We start from the raw sequence: 25,023 nt of genomic DNA on the forward strand, positions 1-25,023 counted from the left end.
AAGCGGTTAAGAACGAGAGGTTTGAGAAGGGAAACATGAAAGGAGTTAGGAATACAAAGAGAAGGAGGAAGAAGAAGTTTGTAGGAGACAGAATTATTTTGACTCTTGACTTTAAATGGTCCAAGGTAACGTGGACCCAGCTTGTAGCTAGGAACATGAAACCGGATATATTTGGCAGAGAGCCACACTTTGTCCCCAGGAGCGAAGACAGGAGGAGTTCTTCTCTTCTTATCTGCATGTCTCTTCATACGAGACGAGGCCAGTAGGAGCGACTTTTGAGTCTCCTTCCAGATAACAGAGAAATCCCGGGTTACTTCATCTACAGCAAGAAGTCCAGAAGAAGTGGGAATGGGGAGGGGGGGGGGGGCAGAGGGTGACGGCTGTACACCACAAAGAATGGGGATTTGGCAGAGGATTCCGAATTTTTGAAATTGTATGAGAATTCAGCCCAGGGCAGAAGGTCGACCCAATCGTCTAGGCGGGAGGAGACAAAATGTCGCAAGTAGTCACCAAGAATCTGGTTTACTCTCTCTACTTGTCCATTGGATTGGGGGTGATAGGAGGACGAGAAATTTAATTTGATTTTTAATTGGTTACAGAGAGCTCTCCAAAATTTCTACACAAATTGAACGCCTCTATCCGAGACGATATGCGTGGGAAGCCCGTGAAGGCGAAAAATATGCAGAAAAAATTGCTTCGCCAACTGTGGCGCAGAAGGAAGATCTGGAAGCGGAATGAAGTGTGCCATTTTGGAAAAACGATCAACGACCACCCAGATGAAGGTTTTGCCATGGGATACGGGCAGATCAGTAATGAAATCCATGGCAATTTGGGACCATGGTTGCTAAGGGACGAGCAAAGGAAGGAGGAGTCCAGCAGGCTTCTGGCGAGGGGTTTTATCCCGGGCACAAATAGTACAGGCCCGAACGAAATCAGTAACATCACCCTCTAGTGTAGGCCACCAATACAAACGGGAAATGAGCTGGATGGACTTTTTAATGCCAGCATGGCCAGCTAGGTGAGAGGAATGCCCCCATTTGAGGATCTTGAGGCGAAGGCGTGGAGGAACAAAAGTCTTTCCGGGGGGGGGGTTTGTCCCAGTGAGGCTGAAGCAGAGGAGACCAGGCACTCAGGCGGTACGATATGCTGCAGAGGGGCTTCAGATTCGGAGGCATCAGAGGAACGAGAAAGGGCGTCAGCTCTGACATTTTTGTCTGCGGGACGGAAGTGTATCTCAAAGTTAAAGCGGGCAAAAAACAACGACCATCTAGCCTGGCGAGGATTCAGACGCTGAGCAGACTGGAGGTACGAGAGATTCTTGTGGTCAGTGTAAATGACAATGGGGTGTTTGGAACCCTCCAATAGATGCCTCCACTCCTCGAGTGCTAACTTGATGGCCAGAAGATCACGATCTCCAATGGAGTAATTCTTTTCTGCCGGAGAGAAAGTTTTAGAGAAAAAACCACAAGTAATGTTACGTCCGGTAGAGTTTTTTTGAAGAAGTATGGCTCCGGCTCCGACTGAGGAAGCGTCAACTTCCAGGAAGAAAGGTTTCAATGGATCAGGTCTGGACAGCACTGGTGCAGAAGCGAAGGCAGTTTTGAGACGATTGAAGGCCTCATCTGCTTTAGGAGGCCATGATTTAGGATTAGCATTCTTCCTGGTCAGGGCCACAATAGGGGCCACAATGGTGGAGAAGTGGGGAATAAACTGTCGGTAATAGTTGGCAAATCCCAGGAAGCGTTGGATAGCACGGAGTCCAGAAGGGTGTGGCCAATCCAAAACCGCTGACAGTTTATCTGGATCCATTTGAAGCCCTTGGCCAGAGACTAGGTAACCTAGGAAAGGAAGACGGTTGCATTCAAAGAGACATTTTTCAATTTTAGCATACAGGTGGTTTTCACTAAGTCTTTGGAGCACTAGACGGACATGACGACGGTGTTCCTCCAAGTTAGAGGAAAAAATCAAGATGTCGTCCAGGTAAACCACAACACAGGTATATAATAAGTCCCGAAATATCTCATTAACGAAGTCCTGGAAGACTGCAGGGGCGTTGCAGAGCCCAAAGGGCATAACTAGATATTTGAAATGTCCATCTCTAGTACTGAACGCGGTCTTCCACTCATCACCTTTCCTGATGCGAATAAGATTATACGCGCCCCTTAAGTCCAATTTAGTGAATATATTAGCTCCGCGAAGACGGTCAAAGAGTTCAGAGATCAAAAGCAGGGGATAGCACGTTTTGATGGTAATTTTATTTAAACCGCGGTAGTCAATGCATGGTTGTAAGGATCCATCCTTTTTAGAGACAAAGAAGAACCCCGCTCCAGCAGGGGATGAGGACTTCCGAATAAAACCTCTCTTTAGGTTCTCCTGGATATACTCAGACATGGCTTGAGTCTCTGGGGCAGACAGAGGGTAGATCCTGCCCCGGGGCAGAGTGGTACCAGGAAGGAGGTCAATGGGACAATCATAAGGCCTATGAGGTGGTAAGATCTCTACTTGCTTTTAGCAGAAAACATCAGAAAAGTCCTGGTAGGCCTTGGGAAGGCCCAGTATAGGTGGAGCCACAGGGGTTTGACAAGTGGAAGCAGATGTGAGGCATCGTTTGAGACAAGAAGGACCCCAACTTTTGATCTCCCCGGTGGTCCAGTCAAGGGTAGGAGAATGACGTTGGAGCCATGGCAGGCCGAGAAGAACTTCAGAGGTGCAGTTGGGCAGAACAAAAAATGCTATTTTTTTCATGATGCAGTCCAATGCTCATAGGCAGGGGTTCTGTGCAGTAGCACACAGTGCAGTCCAACTTTTCTCCGTTGACAGAAGAAATATAGAGCGGTTTGACGAGACAGGTCACTGGGATGCTGAACCTATTAACAAGAGAGGCCAAAATAAAATTTCCTGCAGAACCAGGGTCCAAGAAGGCCACAGCTGAGAAGGAGAAATTGGCAGAAGGAGAAATCCGCACAGGCACAGTCAGACGTGGAGAAGCAGAATTCACACCAAGAGTCGTCTCACCCTTGTGAGGTAATGGAGTGCGTTTCTCCTGACGCGGAGGGCGGATAGGACAGTCTTTTAGGAAGTGTTCGGTACTAGCACAGTACAGGCACAGATTCTTGTTACGGCGACGAGTCCTCTCTTGTAAGGTCAGGCGGGACCGATCCACTTGCATAGCCTCCTCGGCAGAAGGCACAGGAACAGATTGGAAAGGACTTTGGAAGAGAGGAGCCGGGGAGAGAAATCGCCTGGTGCGAACAAGATCCTTTTCCTGTCGAAGTTCCTGGCGTCTTTCAGAGAAACAAATGTCGATGCGGGTGGCCAAATGGATACGTTCAGACACATTTACAGGAATTTCTCGTGCGGCCAGGACAGCTTTGATGTTACTGGATAAGCCTTTCTTGAAGGTCGTGCAGAGGGCCTCATTGTTCCAGGATAGCTCTGAGGCAAGGGTACGAAACTGGATGGCGTATTCGCCTACAGAAGAACTCCTTTGGACGAGGTTCAGCAAAGCAGTCTCTGCTGAGGAGGCCTGGGCTGGCTCCTCAAAGACACTACGTACTTCAGAGAAGAAGGATTGGATTGTAGCAGTGGCAGGATCGTTGCGGTCCCAGAGCGGTGTGGCCTCTCCAGACAGGAGACTGACCACGAAAGCCACCTTAGACCGTTCAGTGGGGAATTGGTCCGACATCATCTCCAAGTGCAGGGAACACTGGGACAGGAATCCACGGCACTGTTTAGAGTCCCCATCAAACTTGTCCGGTAGAGACAGGCGGAAGCTGGGAGCAGCCACTCGCTGCGGAGGAGATGCAGGAGCTGGCGGAGGAGATGATTGCTGAAGTTGCGGCAGAAGCTGTTGCAGCATGACGGTCAGTTGAGTCAGCTGCTGTCCTTGTTGCGCGATCTGTTGGGATTGCTGGGCGACCACCGTGGTTAGGTCAGCGACACTAGGCAGCGGGACCTCAGCGGGATCCATGGCCAGATCTACTGTCAGGATCCGGACTGGTATGCAGCGAGGACACTGGTGGTGGATCCTCTGTGTCAGTGGGGTGATGGCGTGGGCCGTACCAGGGGAACGGAGTCTAAGGGGTTACTGGTTTTCACCAGAGCCCGCCGCAAAGCGGGATGGACTTGCAGCGGCAGGTAACCCCCAGGTCGTTCCACCCGATAGCGACTCAACCCCAACTGACAGCTGAGACAGGCGCGGTACACAGGGACAAGGCAAGAGCAAGGTCGGACGTAGCAGAAGGTCAGGGCAGGCAGCAAGAGTCGTAGTCAGGGGCAACAGCAGAAGGTCTGGGTACACAGGCTTGGGAACACACTAAACGCTTTCACAGGGCACAAGGCAACAAGATCCGGCAAGGACAGGAAGGGGAAGTGGGTTCTTATTCAAATGGCGCAGGTGTAGGTACTGATTGGGCCAGGCACCAATTAATGGTGCACTGGCCCTTTAAATTTCAGAGAGCCAGCGCCGGGACAGAACAGCAAGAGGACGGGGCAGGTGAGGATATTGGGATGCGACCCGCGGGCGGGCGCGTCCCGCTACGCGGATCGCATCCCCGCCGGTGACACCAGTGCAGCGCTCCCGGTCAGCGGGTCTGACCAGGGCGCTGCACAGAGACGAATGCCGCGAGCGCTCCGGGAAGGAGCAGGGACCCGGAGTGCTCGGCGTAACATGTACCTTGCGGGAATTTGTCATGGCGTGAGGTAGTGGCTACGCTTCTCCTGACTGGGTCAGGATACCTTGCATATAATTGCCATGAATAAAAGACACTGTACACCCAAACATTTCCGTACAAATCATATTATACACATCTTATTATAGTACACCATAACCGTTATAGTACACTAACATAAGTATTTATTTGTGCAAAGATGATGAGCAAAAATATATTACTCTGACGGTATTGTCATGACCGACTGGGAGGACAGGGAGAGTGAGCCCTAAACTGACCCTAAGACATCTCTCCCTGCCAACTTGCCCATCCATCGTTTAGTCCATCCATCGCTAAAGTGCAGTGGCGTAAAAACAAATAATAAACATAGTCGGTCATAGGCCAGAAACAGAAACAGGAAAACTACCAGACAACCAGATATACCAAACAGGATATAACATAAAGAGCACAGGGTGACTCAGACACAGTGTGAACACAGACAGAGCAGAACGAGCAAACATAATCCTAAAACCGATTAATGTAACACAGACTAAAATACAAGGAGCATAACCATGGCTAAAACCCAGATAAAATGACAAGATAAATACAAGGTAAATGCTCAAGCAGACATAGTCAGAATATTGCACAAACAGACATAGTGGCATTAAACTAAATAACCAGCACCAGAATCCAGGAGAACTCTGGTTAAATAACTCCACTCGAGTTCTCATTCGTTCAGAGCATTAACCACTCCCTATCCAGGTAGAATAGCAAACTGCTCTGAACAAACTAGTGTGTGAATACACACCTAAACAGAAAAACACAAAAACAAATAAACCGTCATTACAGGTATATACATATTTCAATTGTACTGCTCCACAGTCCTGGTACATTTTAGAGTTTTTAGTAAAGAATCGCGGCTAGAAGCCGGGCACGTACACTTACGCAAATGGTTACAAATAAACTTCTTGACAAGTTCGTCAGGCACTCCTTCTTAAACGTTACATAACTTGTGGAGAACAAAAGTACTTCACAAAGAAAGTTAGTGACAAATAGCAAAATTACCCCTGGTAGACTTCTTTAATTGGGGAACTTGTCATCCCGGCCTCGCTGTTTGGACTGTTTCCGAGGCTGGGACATGTAACGGGGTCCACGGGACTGTGCCCCCTCTAATGGACTCATTCGGGTGTTCCAGTTCACCTGTGACAAAGTAGACTCTGTAATGGTGGGGCTGATGGTGACCACCATTTGTACTTCAGCGGCTTGCGCCACTGGGGGAACAGCAGTCGGTGCCTGTTGGGCCGGCCAAACCTCCTCTGCGGGAGTAGGCCAAGGCACTTCAGTTGGTGCCCACTGGTTAGGCCAAACCTCCTCGACCACAGGAGTAGGCCTGGGCACATTCACAGACGACTTCGGCAGGTACTTCAGGGCCATGATAGGCACCTACAGCTTGTAGACCTGTTCCTCCTGGACGGTACCTTCGATTTAAGGCGGCAGCAGCAGCAACCCCAAGGGATCGTCGTCTCAATCGTCCGATGGGAAGTATGCAAACGGGATCTGGGTTGGATTCTTTGGATGGGTCACCGCGGCCACACTCTCTCCTCTCATGCTCTGTACATGATCTCTACGCTCTCTAGAGAATGCAGTGGTGGAAGGAGATAGTCTCTCTGCACTGCATGATGATTAACCAAGATGGTCCCTCCATGAAGACAGTCTATGACGGTGCCAAACCCCTGCACTTTGTCAAATTTTATGACTGTGGCTCTGCGGCATTCCAGGGGTGGCTCTCCCTCTCGGGGATGTTCCAGCTTCCTAATGTACAGGGCCACCAATGCTTTTGTGTCCTGTTGCTGCGCTTGCCACACCTCATATGGCAGCAGCTTCAGCCCATATCTTTCTATTCTCTGTGCCCTCAGCCCCTCTACAATCTCGGCCACCTGAGCTTCTCTTCTGGCCTTCTCGGACTGGGCCAGTGGACTGGGGGATGAGATTTCCCTGGCAGGGGAAGAAGGTGCTCCTTCATATACTGTATTAGTCCAGGCTCATCGCCAAACAACCACTTTGGTAAAAGTGGGGACCGGGGACGTGCTTCAGACTTCTGGGCCTGGGGGGGTTGGCTTAAGGCTAGGGGTAGAAGGAGGGGTAGAGAAAGTGGCCTCAGCCGGGGTACTCACTTCCGACTCCTCGGTGTGGACTTTGGCCCAGGACCCCCATGTCCGGTGGTGAGGGGACAGCCTCACCGGTGATGATCCACAGGAAGATGCCGGTGTTCCTTCTGCCGGGGTTGCTGGCCAATTTCCATCATCCTTGGGCAGCAGGGCTTTTTAGCAGGCCTCTACGGCCCCGATGGAGATGCCAGCTCCTGAAACATTTGCGCCGCGGCAACTTTCCGGGCCTCCGACGCCATCTTGGGACTCTCTTTGGGACTCTTGCCTGTTCCGCCATGTTGCTCCTCTTACTGACTTCCAGCAAACTGAGAGGATCCGGCAGCACTGCTCCTTTTATGCAGGGCTTCCGGAAAATGGCCGCCGGCCGGAAGTGCATCTGTGGTGCAGCGCTGACTTCCACTCCCCCGGTAACAAGGGGCGGATCTTCACAGTTCCATTTCGACATTGATACAGCAACATGGTTTCCATGCCGAGGGACAGGACTCTGACTAGCACGGGACATTTTCGCGCTCTTCTCCGACACATCTGTAACCCTTGCAGGTACAGGCAATACTTGGCAATGTAACATAGACCTAATCTTGTACATGGTTGACACAATACTTTTCTTCACCTCCCCGTCTATTTTACAAGCGCCATGAGTAAAACACTTTCCTCTGACAAAGTCCCGTACACTTTCTGGTGCAAACTTTATTCGCATCGGCATCCGATTCTGGACACAGTTCAGCCAAGGGGGGAGGACTTGTGGCAAAAGGCGCACACCCGTATCCTGTTCATAGAATGCCAAAAGTTGTGGTAACGGGGTGTGATGAGGGCAGATGTTGCTACCCTAGGGGCAGATGGCATTAACCTCTTGTTTTCGTGACGCCAGGGCGTGGTTTATCCTCGATACCATCCAAAGGTATACCACTAGATCCTGGGCTAGGCACGGGGGCAATAATGACTCCAGATAACGGTAGCTTTACTGAGGGTAGACAGATGTTAAAGTCTATACAGTTAAGCCAGGGCCCATGGAGGTGACCAGTGACTCAGAGACCTTAAGGGCTTGCTGGGACTTGTAGTAGGACTGGACAATTTAACAGTTGCTGACAGGGACTGACTTGATTGATGCTTGACAAAGCTATGACTGTAGTTTAATTGCAATTGACTGTGGCTGCAGACTTGACTTGGGGCCTCCAATGACTCTGGACACACACACTAGGACTTGACTTGACTGGAACTCAGCTTAGCAGAAAGAGCAGAGCTCAAAGAGAGAGAGCTAGCTCCTCCCAGGGCTTATATGGGGGAGACTAGCAGGGAGCCCATAGGTCACTCCTAGGATCACCTGGTCACAGGTACCTCCTGGGTAAAAATCACATGGTACATTTCTTAAAGCAACAAGATATTATAATACATAGCAAGACATATATACAGGGGGGGGAAACAAGTACAAGGGGCCCAGGGGACACTGAAGGGAGGCTGCCGGACAGGGCAGCAAGGGAACGGGGTAACAACTCCCATACTGGGCAACCACACACAGCCTATCCATTCACTAGAGAGCAGCAGTGACATCACTGAGAATGTAGCCTATCTATCCACTAGAGAGCAGCAGTGACCTTACTGAGAATGTTGCCTATTCATTCACTAGAGACCAGCAGTAAAATCTCTATGAATACAGCCTATCCCAGTGTTTCCCAACCAGGGTGCCTCCAGGTGTTGCAAAACCATAACTCCCAGCATGCCTGGACAGCCAAAGGCTGTCCAGGCATGCTGGGATTTGTAGTTTTGCAACATCTGGAGGCACCCTGGTTGGGAAACACTGGCCTATTCATTCACTAGCCATCAGCAGTGAAATCACTGAGAACATAGCCTATTAATTTATTAGTTAGCAGCAGGGACATCACTGAGAACATAGCCTATTCATTCACTAGGGACTAGCAATGACATCACAGAAAAATAAATATTTGGCCACTCTCTCTTTAATTAGTTCTTTTGAAACAGCTTTACTGAATTTAGCAATTTCTAGGTGCTTCTTAGCAAGTGTACAGTCTACTGCAGATGTATATGCAGATGTTAGTGTGCACTGATTCTCAACTTCTCAGTCCAATATTACTGAAACTACTGTAGAGGACCTTTAAAATATGGCTCGTTGTAGTGCAAGGTACAAAATGTAGACTTTACTTACTCATTGGTGGCTTCTGTGACATGATGCTTGGAAAGGTGCATCCAGGCAAGTCTTCTTGATGTGGAAGAAAGGCAGCACTGACTTTGGACCACGAAAAATCTACAAGATTCAGAGAGATCCATGTTCAGCATTCTCCTCTTTTTCAAAGACAAATTTCTCCCTCTTGGAGGCAGAATTATTGTAGAATGTATCCTCACAACATGGACAGGAACAAGAAGCAGGAACCGTGACTTGGTGGCAGACTTAGTTATAAGATATGTGGCTTTAGCTAGATTCACACAGTGATTTGTGCCTCCGAAGCATGGATACATTAGAAAACTGTCAAAATAACATGCCAACTTATTCATGCTCAGAGAGGCACAGGCCCTATTCAGCTAGTGGCTAAGTTCAGGTCATTTTCCCAACATATCAGAGTTTTGTTTTGTACTGAAAAGTGGTGCAAGTCACATTTCTCAGTCCGAGCCAAAACTTGTATGCGTTCGAAAAATAACCGGAATGTAGTCACTAGCTCACTACACTTCTGTGGTAAGCAGAGAATGAAGTAACCTAGACTAGTGTACTATGGATACTCAGTTGGCTAGTAATCAGTTTGCGATGCCAGTAGTGTGGTATAAACATGTATAAGTGGTGATGTTAGTGGTAGTAGTCCTGCTGACAATCTCACTTACCACAACTCCAAATTAACAGGTCAACAATATCCAAGCCCGGGAAAGAAATCCTCAAAAGCAGAGATTTTGGATAACCAAGGGCACTATGGTAGAGGAAGACTAGCCTCAACTTGAGGAATGTAACAGCGGCTACTTACCAGCTCTTACAAAATAAAAAAACATAATCATATCAAGACACCATAAGACTAAGGTTTTGATCAGAGACAGGCACCTTAGGGGGCAGCAACCACCCTAACAGAGCTCAAGTAGCAAAGATGTTCCTGCTCTGGGACATCTCACATTATCAGGCGTCACACAAACCTCTGTCACACCTCAGACAAACCGCCCTCAGCTCTCAGTCAAACCTCCATCATGCCTCAGACAATCCTCCCTCAGCTCTAAGCCAAACCTCCGTCATACCTCAGACGTCAGCCGGACAGCAGTTAAAGTTTTCCAGCCTTAACTGCGCATGTGCAGGGCTACGCTCCTAACGCTGCCTGCTTTAGCCCTAACGCTGTCAGCGGAGGGCTGCGCATGTGCTCTCAGTTTTCTATGAATCGAGGAAAGCTATACATCAGCTGACGTCTGAGGCATGACGGAGGTTTGGCTGAGAGCTGAGGGAGGTTTGTCTGAGGTGTGACAGAGCTTTGTCTGAGATATGACCGAGGTTTGTCTTAGGCATGACGGAGGTTTGGCTGAGAGCTGAGGGCCGAGGGAGGTTTGTCTGAGGTGTGACAGAGGTTTGACTGAGGTATGACCGAGGTTTGTCTGAGGCATGACGGAGGTTTGTCTGGGAGCTGAGGGAGGTTTGTCTGAGGTGTGACAGAGGTTTGTCTGAGGTGTGATGGAGGTTTGTCTGAGGTAGGACAGAGGTTTGTCTAAGGCATGACGGAGGTTTGGCTGAGAGCTGAGGGCTGAGGGAGGTTTGTCTGACGCCTGATGATGTCCTATATGGACACTGTACTATATGGGCCACTTAAATGATTAAAGCCTGTGCCTTTCTGAACCCTTCAGATGCCTTCTGGCAGATCACTGAAGTAAGTTGCCGATGACTCTGATCATTGCTATGCCTATGCATAGCACTGAACAGTAATAGCAATCAAAAGAATGCTATACAAAGTTCCCTGTGTGGACTTAAAGGGGTAGTCCAGTGGTGAAAAACGTATCCCCTATCCTAAGGATAGGGGATACGTTTGAGATCGCAGGGGGTCCGACCGCTGGGGCCCCCTGCGATCTCTCTGTACGGGGGCCAGGCTCTCCGGCCAGATAGCGGGTGTCGACCACCGCACGAATCGGTGGCCGACACGCCCCTTCAATACATCTCTATGGCAGAGCTGGAGATTGACGAAGGCAGCGCTCCGGCTCTGCCATAGAGTTGTATTGCGGGAGCGTGTCGGCCGCCACTTCGTGTCGGGGCTCCGTACAGGAGATCGCGGGGGGCCCAGCGGTCGGACCCCCCGCGATCTGCAACTTATCCCCTATCCTTAGGGTAGGGGATAAGTTGTTCACCACTGGGTTCACCACTGGATATCTCCTTTAACCCCTTAAGGACCGGGATAATTTTCATTTTTGCACTTTCCTTTTTTCCTCCTCACACTTTACTAGCCATAACTCTTATTTTTTCTACTACGCATCCATATGAGGGCTTGTTTTTTGCTGGACAAATTGTACTTCATAATGACTTTCTTCATTTTTCTATAATATATGCTCAGAAACAAAAATATATATTTTCTGACCCCTATTATTTTTTGTAATACATGGGTATATGGGCTAATTTTTGGGTTGTAATCTGTTGTTTTTATACTGAAACGTGTGTGTGTGTGTGTGTGTGTGTGTATACATATATATATATATATATATATATATATATAGATATAGATATATATATATATATATATATATGTTGAAGGATAACTTCCGGAGAGTAACATAGCCTGGACAGTTAAATTATACGGTTTGCAAGCCTATGGGACTTCCGGTATTTTTTGGGATCACTTTACTCTCGAGCTGCTGAGTGTGCCAGGAGACTTAAACAACCTGCTGGCTTACCAACATCAAGGTAAAATATCTTTAAATCGTCCGGCTGGCAGATGCAGAGAAAAGTTAGTGTGGGGTTAGTGCGGGGCAGCAAGATGGGACAGAGTGTGGTAGAGAAGCTACAATCTCTTTCAGGCTAAGAGAGGAGTGATAAGGGAGGGGGGAAGATCAGTGCGGGGGGGGGGGGGGGGATCAGGGAGAGGGAAAGGCAGCACTGCTGCAGTGAATAACGCAGGGAGGGTGAGTAGCCATTACTGCTTGGGGCTTCAGGAGACTGAGAAGGCTGATTTGCCATGTGCTCTTCCCTTGGCACAATACGAGACACCAGAGAATCTCTAAATATTATGAAAAAAAGGGTACAGAAATTACTGAACTGAGTTCTCTGAGAACTCTTGGGTGAAATCCAGCTGGTCCTGGAGCTTTGTTTACATTTACTTTATTGAATCTACCTTGGACCATATCTATTAGGCCAGTTAAGTACATTACATGATGTGTTACCAGTACTGGCCTGGCCTACATCAGCTTCTCCCTCTTCTTTTTAATATACAGAGCTAGAAATACCCCGTTCAGTAGCTCTGCCTTCTCTTGATCCCCAGTGACCACCTCCCCATTGTCATTATTTAGGGGTCCTACATGCTCACATTTTTTCCTCTTACCGTATTTATCGGGGTATACCACGCACCGGCCTATAACACGCACCCTCATTTTACCAAGGATATTTGGGTAAAAAAAGTGTTTTTTACCCAAATATCCATGGTAAAATGAGGGTGTGTGTGTGCGCGTGTATACCCCGATACACCCCCAGGAAAGGCAGGGGGAGAGAGGCCGTCGCTGCCCGCTTCTCTCCCCCTGCCTTTCCTGGGGTCTAGAGCGCTGCTGCCGGCCCTTCTCTCCCCCTGGCTATCGACGCCACTGCCCATTCTGTCCCCCTGACTATCGGTGCCGGCGCCGATAGCCAGGGGGAGAGAAGCGGCGCCGACAGCCAGGGGAGAGAAGGGGCAGCGGCACCCATTGCCGGCGCCGCTACCCCCGTTGCCTCCCCCCATCCCCGGTGGCATAATTACCTGGGTCGGGTCCGCGCTGCTGCAGGCCTCCGGCGCGCATCCCCTGCATCGTTGCTATGCACCGGGGATGGGGGGAGGCAACGGGGCAGCGGCGCCGGCAATGGGTGCCGCTGCCCCTTCTCTCCCCCTGGCTGTCGGCGCCGCTTCTCTCCCCCTGGCTATCGGCGCTGGCAATGGGGCGGCGGCACCGATAGTCAGGGGGACAGAACGAGCAGCGGCGCCGATAGCCAGGGGGAGAGAAGGGCCGGCAGCAGCGCTCTAGACCCCAGGAAAGGCAGGGGGAGAGAAGCGGGCAGCGACGGCCTCTCTCCCCCTGCCTTTCCTGGGGGTGTATCGGCGTATAACACGCACATAGACTTTAGGCTAAAAATTTTAGCCTAAAAAGTGCGTGTTATACGCCGATAAATGCGGTATATATATTTATAATTTTGGGGGGGATTTGCTTTGCTTTCGTTGGCCACCTGCCATTTTATTGTGAATTATTGCTGCTTTTATTACCTTTTTACAGATTTTCTCAAATTCTTAGTAATTTTGTAAAGGCTAAAGCTGGCCCCTCTGATTTGTATTTTTTGTTTAAATATTAGTTGTTTATCCATGTGGGATCTAGTTTAATTTAGCAGTATAGGTTTTAGTGTAAACAAAAAGATCTCCCATTTATTCTCTGTATCAGAATTTGACAACAGTGCCTCCCAGTGTATGTTCTAAAGTGCTGCCCTTAACCCAAGGAAATTTTATTTTCTTAAAACTAAATGTATTTGCCCTCCCAATATGTCTTTGTTTTCTACACTTGGCACTACACTGGGCACTGTCGGATACAAAAACTTTTTATATGTTGTGCATCTTGAAAAAACATTAACCTTTCTATTATACTTCATAAGAAAATTTTATTTCCTTTTATAGAAATCATGGCTTATAAAATCATGGCTTTGTCCAAGCTGAAGCACAGTCATGGACAAAGTCCAGTAAGTGAGGGTGGGCTCCTCTGTGCTGTCTGATAGGACAGGAGAGAGCAAAAAGGAGTTCTAGCAAACAGGGGAGAGGACAGAGGAGTACTATGAGACAGGAGAGAGCACTGAGTGGCACTATTAGACAGGAGAGAGCACAGAGGAGTCCTATCAGTTAGGAGAGGGGGCAGAGGAGTGCTATCAGACAGGAGAGAGCACAGAGGAGTGCTATCAGACAGGAGAGAGCACAGAGGATTCCCATCAGACAGGAGAGAGCACAGAGGATTCCTATCAGAAAGGAGAGAGCACAGAGGAGTGCTATCAGACAGGAGAGAGCACAGAGGAGTGCTATCAGACAGGAGAGATCACAGAGGATTCCCATCAGACAGGAGAGAGCACAGAGGATTCCTATCAGAAAGGAGAGAGCACAGAGAAGTGCTATCAGACAGGAGAGAGCACAGAGGAGCACTATCAAACAGGAGAGCACAGAGGAGCACTATCAGACAGGAGAGCACAGAGGAGCACTATCAGACAGGAGAGCACAGAGGAGCACTATGACAGGAGAGCAGAGACAAGTTCTATCAGACAGGAGAGAGTACAGAGGAGTCCTATTAGACAGGAAAGAGCACAGAGGAGTCCTATCAGACAGGAAAGAGCACAGAGGAGTCCTATCAGACAGGAAAGAGCACAGAGGAGTCCTATCAGACAGGAGAGAGCACAGAGGAGTGCTATCAGACAAGAGAGAGCACAGAGGCGTGCTATCAGACAGGAGAGAGAGCACAGAGGAGTACTATCAGACAGGAGAGAGCACAGAGGAGTGCTATCAGACAGGAGAGCACAGACAAGTTCTATCAGACAGGAGAGAGCACAGACAAGTTCTATCAGACAGGAAAGAGCACAGAGGAGTCCTATCAGATAGGAGAGAGCACAGAGGAGTGCTATCAGACAGGAGAGAGAGCACAGAGGAGTGCTATCAGACAGGAGAGAGCACAGAGGAGTGCTGGATTATGAGTGACCACAGCCGTCACGCTCCCCCCCCCCCCCCATAGACATTAATGGAGGGGGCCGCTCGAAGCCTAGCACAGCTGGCATTCTGAACATAAATGTTCATAACGCCAGGGTGCTGGGCGGGAGATCACAGGGGTCTATAGGATAGGGGATAAGATGTCTAGGGGTGGAGTACCCCTTTAATCAATATCCAGGTAATTAAAATCTTGTATTACCACTGTATTTGCCTAGGTTTAGGTAGGCAGTTTCTGCCTTAGTAACATCCCTTGTAACCTGTTCTAGCAGTAAATCCTCTATGTTGCTGTTCTTTTAGCACATAATCACACCAAGGAGCATACACTTAGGGCCCTTTAGGCAAGGTTCAGACAACGGAATCTCCGGGCAGAAAATTTTCGCCCGGAGATTCCGAGTGCGGCCAGCGCCGGCTGAATCAGTCAGCGCTAGGACCGTGCGGACACTGCAGTCTCCAATAGACTGCAATGTGTTCCGCACGGATTTCCACCTGAAGAAAGAGCAACCCCTTTCTTCAGGCGGAAATTTCCAAGCGGATTTTCTATTCACAAATTCCGCTTCACAAATTCCGAAGTGTGAATTTGTGAACGGAAACCCATTCACTATACTATACATTTTAGCAAGCGGAATTTCTGCCTGCATGTTCAAAGCAGAATTGCAGGCGGAAATTCCGTAGTCTGAACCTAGCCTTAGACGGGTTGACTAGCTGTAGCAGATGAGATTGTTCACAGAGTCTTCACAATATGCAAATAGCCAACAAATGAGTATTTGCTCTTTCCTCAGATAATATTTTCAATATATATGGGCTTAATATCGGAAACAAGTGTTCTTAGTTAAATGCTCATTTGCCCAATAATTGCCCTCAGTGTGGTCACTGCAGCCAGCTACAGACATTTAAGAAAGAATAATATCAGAGGAAATAGCAGAGGGGTAGCTGTTCTGGTAAAAGGTCAGGGCTGGCAGAGTTTATACAGACATGATAGATGGACAACACTAGATAGAAGCACACTCAGAGCAAGGTCACAGGCACAGATCTGACAGCAAATGGAAGATGTCCAATTAACAAGTCAACCAGAGAAGCAGAGACAATAAACATTTTCATGAACTTTTAGGCTAAGTTTCTACTTGTTTTTTGTCCTCCGTTTTTTGGTTTGAAAAAAAACGCAAGAAAAAAAGCCTAAAAAAAGTCAGTGCAATTTCCTGCGTCTGGCGTTTTTTCAGGCGTTTTTTCATTTGTGTGGAAATGCCATTTTTGGCACTTTGGCAGTTGTAGTGATGGAAAAAATGTATTTAACGAAATGAAAACATTTTATAACAAAAATAAAATTTTTAATAAAGTGTGTGTGTTTCACTTTTTTTCCTCTCTATTTTTTACATTTTTTAGGTAGTACTACTACTCCCAGCATGGAATAGACTGTTCCATGATGGGAGTAGTAGTACCTGTACTAATAGACATATCGCCCCGGGTGTCAGTCTGACACCTGATGCGATCGTCCATAATACAGCGCTCGCAACTCTGCTCTGTACTCCGGCCAGTGATGTGAATAGAACATCACTCATTCATATTTTCCGCCAATCACAGCTCTATGCGGGAAATATGAATGAGTAAGTGCAGAGATGCGAGCGCTGTATAGAGCTGCTCCGCATCTCTGCTATAGACAGGACGATCGCACCGGGTGTCAGTAGTGATACCCAATGTGATCTGTACTTAACTGCAGGTACTACTATTACCAACATGGACACAACCTACACAAAAATGGCTGAAGCAGACATAATGTGATGTAAACTAATTTTATTGATTAAAATACAACATTTAAAAATTGAGAAGGCATATGACAATAGGACATCTCATGGAACACAGGTGTGGACGTCTCTGTATCACACTCTTTACTTGTACATGTAGGTGTTTGCTGCTATTTTGCCATGTTTTGTAACAAGTCTAGGCACTTTGCCATGTAACTACTATGCACTTTATTCAGATTTAGCACTTTTTGTGAACCCTTATGCTGCTACTAATGTTCCCATACCCTTTTATGGGATGGCTATCATACCTCTAATACCATGTCAGTGTGTTCCATGAGATGTCCTTTTGTCAGACACCTTCTCAATTTTTAAATGTTGTATTTTAATCAATAAAATTTGTTTACATCACATTATGTCTGCTTCAGCCATTTTTGTGTAGGTTGTGTAGTTTAAACGCTGAGCTAGCAGCAATTACCTAGTCCAATACTAGTATCCTAGGAGTACATATGGTAGCTACAATTAGCACCCCTCCAATACATAGGATTTATACTGTGGTTTTTCGGTTTGTGTGTATTACCAACATGGAGCACACTCTGCTCCATGATGGGAGATGTAGTACCTGCATTAATAGACAGATCACAGCAAGTGTAACTTCTGACACCTGTTGCAATCTGTCAATTAATGCAGGTACTACAGCTCCCAGTATGGAGCAGAGTGTACTCCATGTTGGGAGTAGTAGTACCTGCAGTTTAGGAAAGATCACAGCAGATGTCACTCCTGACACTCATAGTGATCCTCCTGTATAATTTATAGATGCGGCCGGCCGCTCTTCTATGGTTTCCTTCACTGACGTATATATACACCTATTCCCCACAGAGAGCTGTGATTGGCTGGAACCATCTGACCAATCACAGCTCTTTGCGGGAAATATGAATAGGTTTATATATACGGTAGTGCAGGGGACCACAGAAGAGCGACTGGCCGCATCTATACATTATACAGGAGGATCGCAACGGACGATCTGTCAATTAGTACAGGTACTACTACTCCCATCATGGAACAGTGTGTTCCATGCTGGGAGTAGTAGTACTACCTAATTTTTTTTTTTATTACGAAAAAAGTGAAAAACACACACACTACATTTTTATTATTGCCGGCTATATTTTGAGTGCCCTGCCCACACACATAAAATTGATCCCTGTTTAAAAATGAATAAAAATTTTGTAATAAAAGATACATTTCATTAGATACAATTTGTTTCTATCACTACTGTATCTTTTTATAATTTTTTTTTTTTAAATGGTACCCTACGAAATGTTATTAAAAAAAAGGTATCTCCATCACTTTTTTGGATCGCTAAAGTCCAAAAGAGAATAAAAACTGCCTGAAAAAAATGCCATAGTTAAAACCCACATGGTGTTTTTCTTGGTGCTTTTTACTCTCATTTCCCACTTCAGGGGGGGAAAAAAACGCCAGTGGCTCAACAAGCTGCGCCAAGGAGCTGAAAAACGCCAAAAAAGAGTGAAAAAACGCAAAGGATTAAAAAAAAAATGCCAAACTGAAAAAAGCCAAGTGGAAAAAGAATGTTGTGATTTCTCATTGATTTACAACTAACATCTGGCCTTAGCCTTAGAAACTTAGCCTTATGCTGAGGAACTGATTCCGAGATGGGTAACTGCAGCAAATTGAGGTGGGCCATAGTTAAAGGGGTACTCTGGTGGAAAACTTTTTTTTTAAATACACTGTTGTCAGAAAGTTAAACAGATTTGCAAATTACTTTTATTAAAAAATCTTAAAGGAAAACTGTCAAATATTTTCTCCCGCACTATCCACAGGTACTGGTGGATAGTGCGGGAGATGCTGATTAAAACATTCCTTCCTTGCCCGGATCCGCCCGCAATTTTGGTTTTATTCTATTTGTATATCTTGCTGTAGCTGGCACGGGAGGGGCTTATGCAGGTTAACTGGCACTGACGTCAGCGCTGCTTATGAATATTCATCCGCCCTCCCTCCAGCTCTCCCTCTCCTCGCTGCTCCTAACTGGAGGGGGGATGAATATTCATAAGCGGCGCTGACGTCAGTGCCAGTTAACCTGCAGAAGCCCCGCCTGTGCCAGTTACAGCAAGATATACACATAGAATAAAACCAAAATTGCGGGCGAATGGCCGGGCAGATCCGGGCAAGGTAGGGCCCGTCTTAATCAGAGTCTCCCGCACTATCCACCAGTACCTGTGGATAGTGCGGGAGAAAACATATGACAGTTTTCCTTTAATCCTTCCAGTACTTATTAGCTTCTGAATACTACAGAGAAAATTATTTTCCTTTTGGAACACAGAGCTCTCTGCTGAATCACGAGCACAGTGCTCTCTGCTGACATCTCTGCCAATTTTAGGAACTGTCCAGAGTAGGAGAAAATCCGCATAGCAAATATATGCTGTTATGGACAGTTCCTAAAATGTATAGAAGTAAAAAAAAACAAAAAAGAACCGAAAGGCAGTGCCTCGTGTATTACCCTCAGAAGGTAGGGATTCCAACAATAATGTGGAGTATAACACCCGGAGTTATGGTCTGGGTGGCCGCTCACCTTAATGTGGAAATAATGCGCATATCACCCCTTGGGGGTACTCAGATTGTAGGATCAGCTGTCAGCCTGATGGTTGCTGGAGGGGGCAACCCATCCTGAGGAAACCAGAACAATAGTAGAAAAGAAGAGACCACTGGAACCAGGTGCTGCTTCATCCAAAATATTCAGAGTCACAAAGAGGATATTATCCAAAGGCTTTTATTCAGTTCATAGGAATACAAGGTTATGACGCGTTTCGGGGCATGTTACCCCTTCCTCAGACAACCTAAAGCACTACTGACACCAGCAGGCTTTATATAGCACAAGATGGAGGTAAGTACAGGTCAGGGGGTGGAGTTTAACATGATGTCACATACAGCATATAATTGCTTGTTAAGTAATAATATATCACAAACAACATATTTACTCTAAGTATAACATAAGTTAATCCACTGTACATACATACATATAATTAGAAAATAACTGCCAATCTTAGCAGTGTAAATACAGCACATCCCGGTAGTGAAACCTCAGAGTGAGGCTCTATAGACGTCTTTATAACAGATGGTAAACAAACTAGCCATGTGTCTTTTGATCATAAACAAACAGGCGAGCTGTGTCAGGCTGTGTTGTCAGGGCAGAGCTTCGTAGGCAGCACACGTCGACGCCGTCCTTTGACAGGTATCGCCAGGGACGCGTTGCTAGGGAATCCCAAGCAGCCAATCGTGAGAGGCGGGGCATGGCTGCCGACGGAGGTCCGAGGCTGTACAGCATAGAGCAGGATCACGGGCTGACTACAGAGAAGCAATCAGTGCAGGTAAAGTATAAGCATGTCCTAAATAAACAGAAATAGCACATATTACTCCATATGATAAATATGAGCTAATCAGGAGGCATAAGTATAATCCATATGTCCAGCAAAGGACTACGGAACCAAAGGTAATTACAATATTAGGACAAGAGGATAGTTGCTAATAGAGATCACCAAACCCAGTCCATATTAACTGTGCTAGATAGGGACATTTAGATATGGGTGAAAAATAATATATGAACCCATAAATAATAGGAAGTGGATAAAAACTGTATACCTACAAAATGCATGTGGATCTAAAACGGTTACTATTAAGAGATAACCCAATATTAAAGATAGATAGATAAATAAATCAAATTCGAATAAACTGGATATAAAGGTTGTCAATAAAAATTTGTGTTTCACCCTGCTCAGTGTTTCTAGACATTTCATCACACATCATCAGTCCAATTTTAGTTGTATGAAACTTTCAGCGATAGAAAGCATACCTAAGGACAATCAGCAAAAATTTTATGTTCTTAAAAGAAGGGAGAACTTTTGGATTTTTTAATTACAGACATTGATCCCCCTTGGGTTAAACGAGATGGTGGAAAGTGCCCTATAATACTTTAGATGATGCACTTTTTTCTATTCTCTTTTTATACATTACCCCTTGCTACATTTTTATTGACACCCTTTATATCCAGTTTATTCGAATTTGATTTATTTATCTATCTATCTTTAATATTGGGTTATCTCTTAATAGTAACCGTTTTAGATCCACATGCATTTTGTAGGTATACAGTTTTTATCCACTTCCTATTATTTATGGGTTCATATATTATTTTTCACCCATATCTAAATGTCCCTATCTAGCACAGTTAATACGGACTGGGTTTGGTGATCTCTAGTAGCAACTATCCTCTTGTCCTAATATTGTAATTACCTTTGGTTCCGTAGTCCTTTGCTGGACGTATGGATTATACTTATGCCTCCTGATTAGCTCATATTTATCATATGGACTAATATGTGCTATTTCTGTTTATTTAGGACATGCTTATACTTTACCTGCACTGATTGCTTCTCTGTAGTCAGCCCGTGATCCTGCTCTATGCTGTACAGCCTCGGACCTCCGTCGGCAGCCATGCCCCGCCTCTCACGATTGGCTGCTTGGGATTCCATAGCAACGCGTCCCTGGCGATACCTGTCAAAGGACGGCGTCGACGTGTGCTGCCTACGAAGCTCTGCCCTGACAACACAGCCTGACACAGCTCGCCTGTTTATGATCAAAAGACACATGGCTAGTTTGTTTACCATCTGTTATAAAGACGTCTATAGAGCCTCACTCTGAAGTTTCACTACCGGGATGTGCTGTATTTACACTGCTAAGATTGGCAGTTATTTTCTAATTATATGTATGTATGTACAGTGGATTAACTTATGTTATACTTATAGTAAATATGTTGTTTGTGATATATTATTACTTGTTTGTTTAAAACAAACAATTTTATGATGGATGTGACATCATGTTAAAATCCACCCCCTGACCTCTACTTACCTCCATCTTGTGCTATATAAAGCCTGCTGGTGTCAGTAGTGCTTTAGGTTGTCTAAGGAAGGGGTAACATGCCCCGAAACGCGTCATAACCTTGTATTCCTGTAAACTGAATAAAAGCCTTTGGATAATATCCTCTTTGTGACTCTGAATATTTTGGATGAAGCAGCGCCTGGTTCCAGTGGTCTCTTCTTTTCTACTATTGTTCCAGTTCCTAAAATGGACAGAGATGTCAGCAGAGAGCACTGTGCTCGTGATGTCAGCAGAGAGCTCTGTGTTGCAAAAAGAAAAGATTAGTAGTAGTATTCAGCAACTGGAAGTACTGGAAGGATTGAGATTTTTTAATAGAAGTAATTTAGAAATCTGTTTAACTTTCTGGCACCAGTTTATAAAAAAAAAAAAAAAGTTTTTCATCAGAGTACCCCTTTAACAAGAGCTGGAAAGTTTAGATCAGCTGCACTTAGTGTAAGCCGCACCAAACAGAATGAGTGGTAAGCGTTACATCCATAGTACCAGGACCAATGTTTTTCAGCATAACAATGCCCAGAGTCGGCTTGTCTTCTTTCCACAATGCATCCTAGAGCTTTCCTCAGATAAATTTTATACATACAACCAGCCATCCATTAATTTAAAATGTGATTCATCCAAGCAAGCCATCTCCTTTCACTGATCTATTGTTGTGTCCTGATGATCATGTGCCCTTTGTAGTTACTTTCAGTGATAGGTAATAGTGGACTAAATTGTAAGGCTAAGTTCTCAGGCTGGAAAAATTCAGTCCAGAGATTTAGGTGGCACTAAGATCACAGGGACATTGCTATCTCCATGGACATCAATGTTTTCCGCTTGGATTCCACCAAAAGAATGAGATTATTCTTTTGGCAGCAGGAATTCAGAAGCAGAATTTCCATGGTGTGGACTGTGCAGCAGAATCCAATTGACAACAATGGGATTCTGCTGCACTTAAATTCTGTAAAGTGAACCTAGCCTAAGGGTACATTCACACAGGTGGATTACCTGCAGAATTTCAACAGCAAATTTGCTGTGAAAATCCGCAGCGGATTTTGCTACCACTTATTTCAATGGATCGGAAGGAAAATCTGTAAATATGCCTCTGGAATCTGGATTTCCGCTGCTGACGATTCCGCCATATGCACAGTGCAGCAGAATTTGATTGAAAGCAATGGGTTTCTGCTGAAAGGTAATTTCCAAGCAAATTTTCTGCTGTGTGAACATAACCTTAGTCTAAGTTTCCACTTGTTTTTTTTCTGGCAGTTTTTGGATATCTGCCACTGCAGTTTTTGAGCCAAAGTCAGAAGTGGATCCATAAGAGAGGGGAAGTATAAGTCCTTTCTTTATATGTCCTATTCCATTTGAATACATTTCTGGCTTTGGCTCAAAAACTGCAGTGGCCGTTTTCCAAAACCTGCCAAAAAAAAAACCAAGTGGAAACTTAACCTAAAAAAGGAATTTACTGAGCTTTCTGCACCTGTTTTCTGGCACATTTTGCACTGTTTTTATCACAAAAATGTTTTAAACACATTTAGCCAGCTAGATATTATTTGTGCCATTTTTTTTTTTAAACTTTCCACCATGCTCATATTTTTTTAAGTTTGTTACTCTCTGTTGCCACCTGTTCTAACAGCTCTATTTCTTCCCTTCTTTCACAAGTGTGGCATAATTTATGATCCCCCAGACACACAACAATACCATTCCCATCTTCACCACAAAAACATTTTTTAGGATCTGCTTGTTACTCAAGCTTGAGTCAGCAAAAATGCTAGTACATGCCCTTATCTCAAACATTCTTCACTGTGGCCTTCCATTTAAAATCCACCCTCAAGTCCACAGCCCAATTAATCTACTTTGCCCCCATTCCTCTACTGCCTTTCCTGTCCACTAATGCAGTCACTGGCTGTCATCAGCCCAAAAATTCAGTTCAAAATATCAACAATGTTGTCCACAATTTCTTCCCTTCATACATCTCTGCCCAATACTCTGATACCTTCCCACCATAAGCTGAAGGTCTTCACAAAACCTTTTTCTCTACTCTAAGTAATCCTTTCCAAGGTTTTTTCCCGTGCATCCAAACACAGACTCTTGAACCAAATTTTCGGAAGCAAACTAAAAACCCATCTCAGCAGAAATGCTTATAATCTATAACCCTTCTATCACTAGACTACCAATATGGACAGCTTCTTCTGGTGGGTCATAGATCCTTATTGACAGGCCCGCCTTTGATTCTATAACAGTCTGTCATTAAGTAAGTTCATGCATTGTATACTGTACTTTGTATTTGCCACAGCAGCATGCACCTGAGTTTTAGGTAGTTGTGCTGGCCATTTTCCTTTTTTTTGCTATGCAAGTTAGGGAGAGTGGCACCCTCTTTAGCCATGCATCCAGAGGTCAAGTCCTGGGAAAATAAGTGTGGGAACTCACCCAAGATTTCTACTCAAGGGCTGGTCCTGCAGGACTTCTGCTAATGGGAACGGTGTTCCCGCTGTGGAAAAAGTGCAAGAACTCAGTTCCCACATGTTCCTGCAGGACTTGAGTCCTGCCTGCACCCCTCCCTGTTCAGTTTTTTTTTTAATTGATAGTGGATCCTGCATGGCACCCAGTCAGAGGCCATTGGGGAGATTTATCAAAATCTGTGCAGAAGAAAACTTGCCCAGTTGCCCATAACAACCAATCAGCTTGCTTCTTTCATTTTGCAGAGGCTTTATCAAAAATGAAACAAGCGATCTGAGTGGTTGCTATGGGCAACTTTTCCTCTGGACAGGTTTTGATAAATCTCCCCCCATTTGCCCAGCAGAGGTGAGTGGAACGAATGTGTCCCATCCGAAGTGAGGCCACCTCCGGGTGGTGGATGGGGGGACACGTTTTGATCAAAGTACGCTAAGAGCCATATATTATGGTAGAATCTCCCAGTACCATTTAATCACCATTTATGAACCCCATGTATCATTTCATCCCCCTGTGCCATTTTATTCCTGCTCTTGATCCCTCCAATGCCACTTAAAAGGAAATCTGTCATCAGAATCACCCGCACTAAACCTGTTACACAGGCTTGTAGTGCGGGTGATCCTGATTAAAACGCTTCTTACCTCATTAAAAACTGTGCAGCGGTTCGCCAGATATCTTCATTTTTAGTTATATGGTATTCCCAGGCTTGGGACTCAGTGGGAGGGCCGCAGCATCAGCACGGACTCGCTTACGTCATTTTCGCCAGGCGGAGCGGCTGCCCGGCTCATGAATATTCATGGCTGCCTCATCGCAGTCTTCCTCCTGGTGTAGGTCATGTGGGTAGCGCCGCACGCTGTACACCCGGAAGCAACATTCTCCATGCGCGGTGCTACCCAAGTGACCTACACCAGGAGGAAGACTGCGATGAGGCAGCCATGAATATTCATGAGCCGAGCAGCCGCTCCGCCTGGCGAAAATGACGAAAGCGAGTCCATGCTGATGCTGCGGACCTCCCACTGAGTCCCAAGCCTGGGCATACCATATAACTAAAAATGAAGATATCTGGCGAACCGCTGCACAGTTTTTAATGAGGTAAGAAGCGTTTTAATCAGGATCACCCGCACTACAAGCCTGAGCCCCTTGAGCCCCCTGTGCCACTTTTTCCCGTGCCAATTCATCTCCCCTTTATTAGCCCCTGTGCAACATCAATCCCCCTTGATCG

The 25,023-nt window shown here is 46.0% G+C and overlaps 1 protein-coding gene across 1 annotated transcript in view; it reads right to left on the reverse strand.

Moving 5' to 3' along the window:
- CEBPE (CCAAT enhancer binding protein epsilon) overlaps positions 1 to 9,078 on the reverse strand; it is a 46,604-nt gene extending 37,526 nt beyond the window's left edge. Inside the window, exon 1 of the mRNA XM_056526096.1 lies at positions 8,979 to 9,078. The gene's annotated coding sequence lies outside the window, so the exon portion shown is untranslated. The remainder of the gene's footprint in view (positions 1 to 8,978) is intronic.
- Positions 9,079 to 25,023: the final 15,945 nt, after the last annotated feature.

Source organism: Hyla sarda, chromosome 1 (assembly GCF_029499605.1).
Source record: "Hyla sarda isolate aHylSar1 chromosome 1, aHylSar1.hap1, whole genome shotgun sequence".
Classification (NCBI taxonomy): Eukaryota; Metazoa; Chordata; class Amphibia; order Anura; family Hylidae; genus Hyla; species Hyla sarda.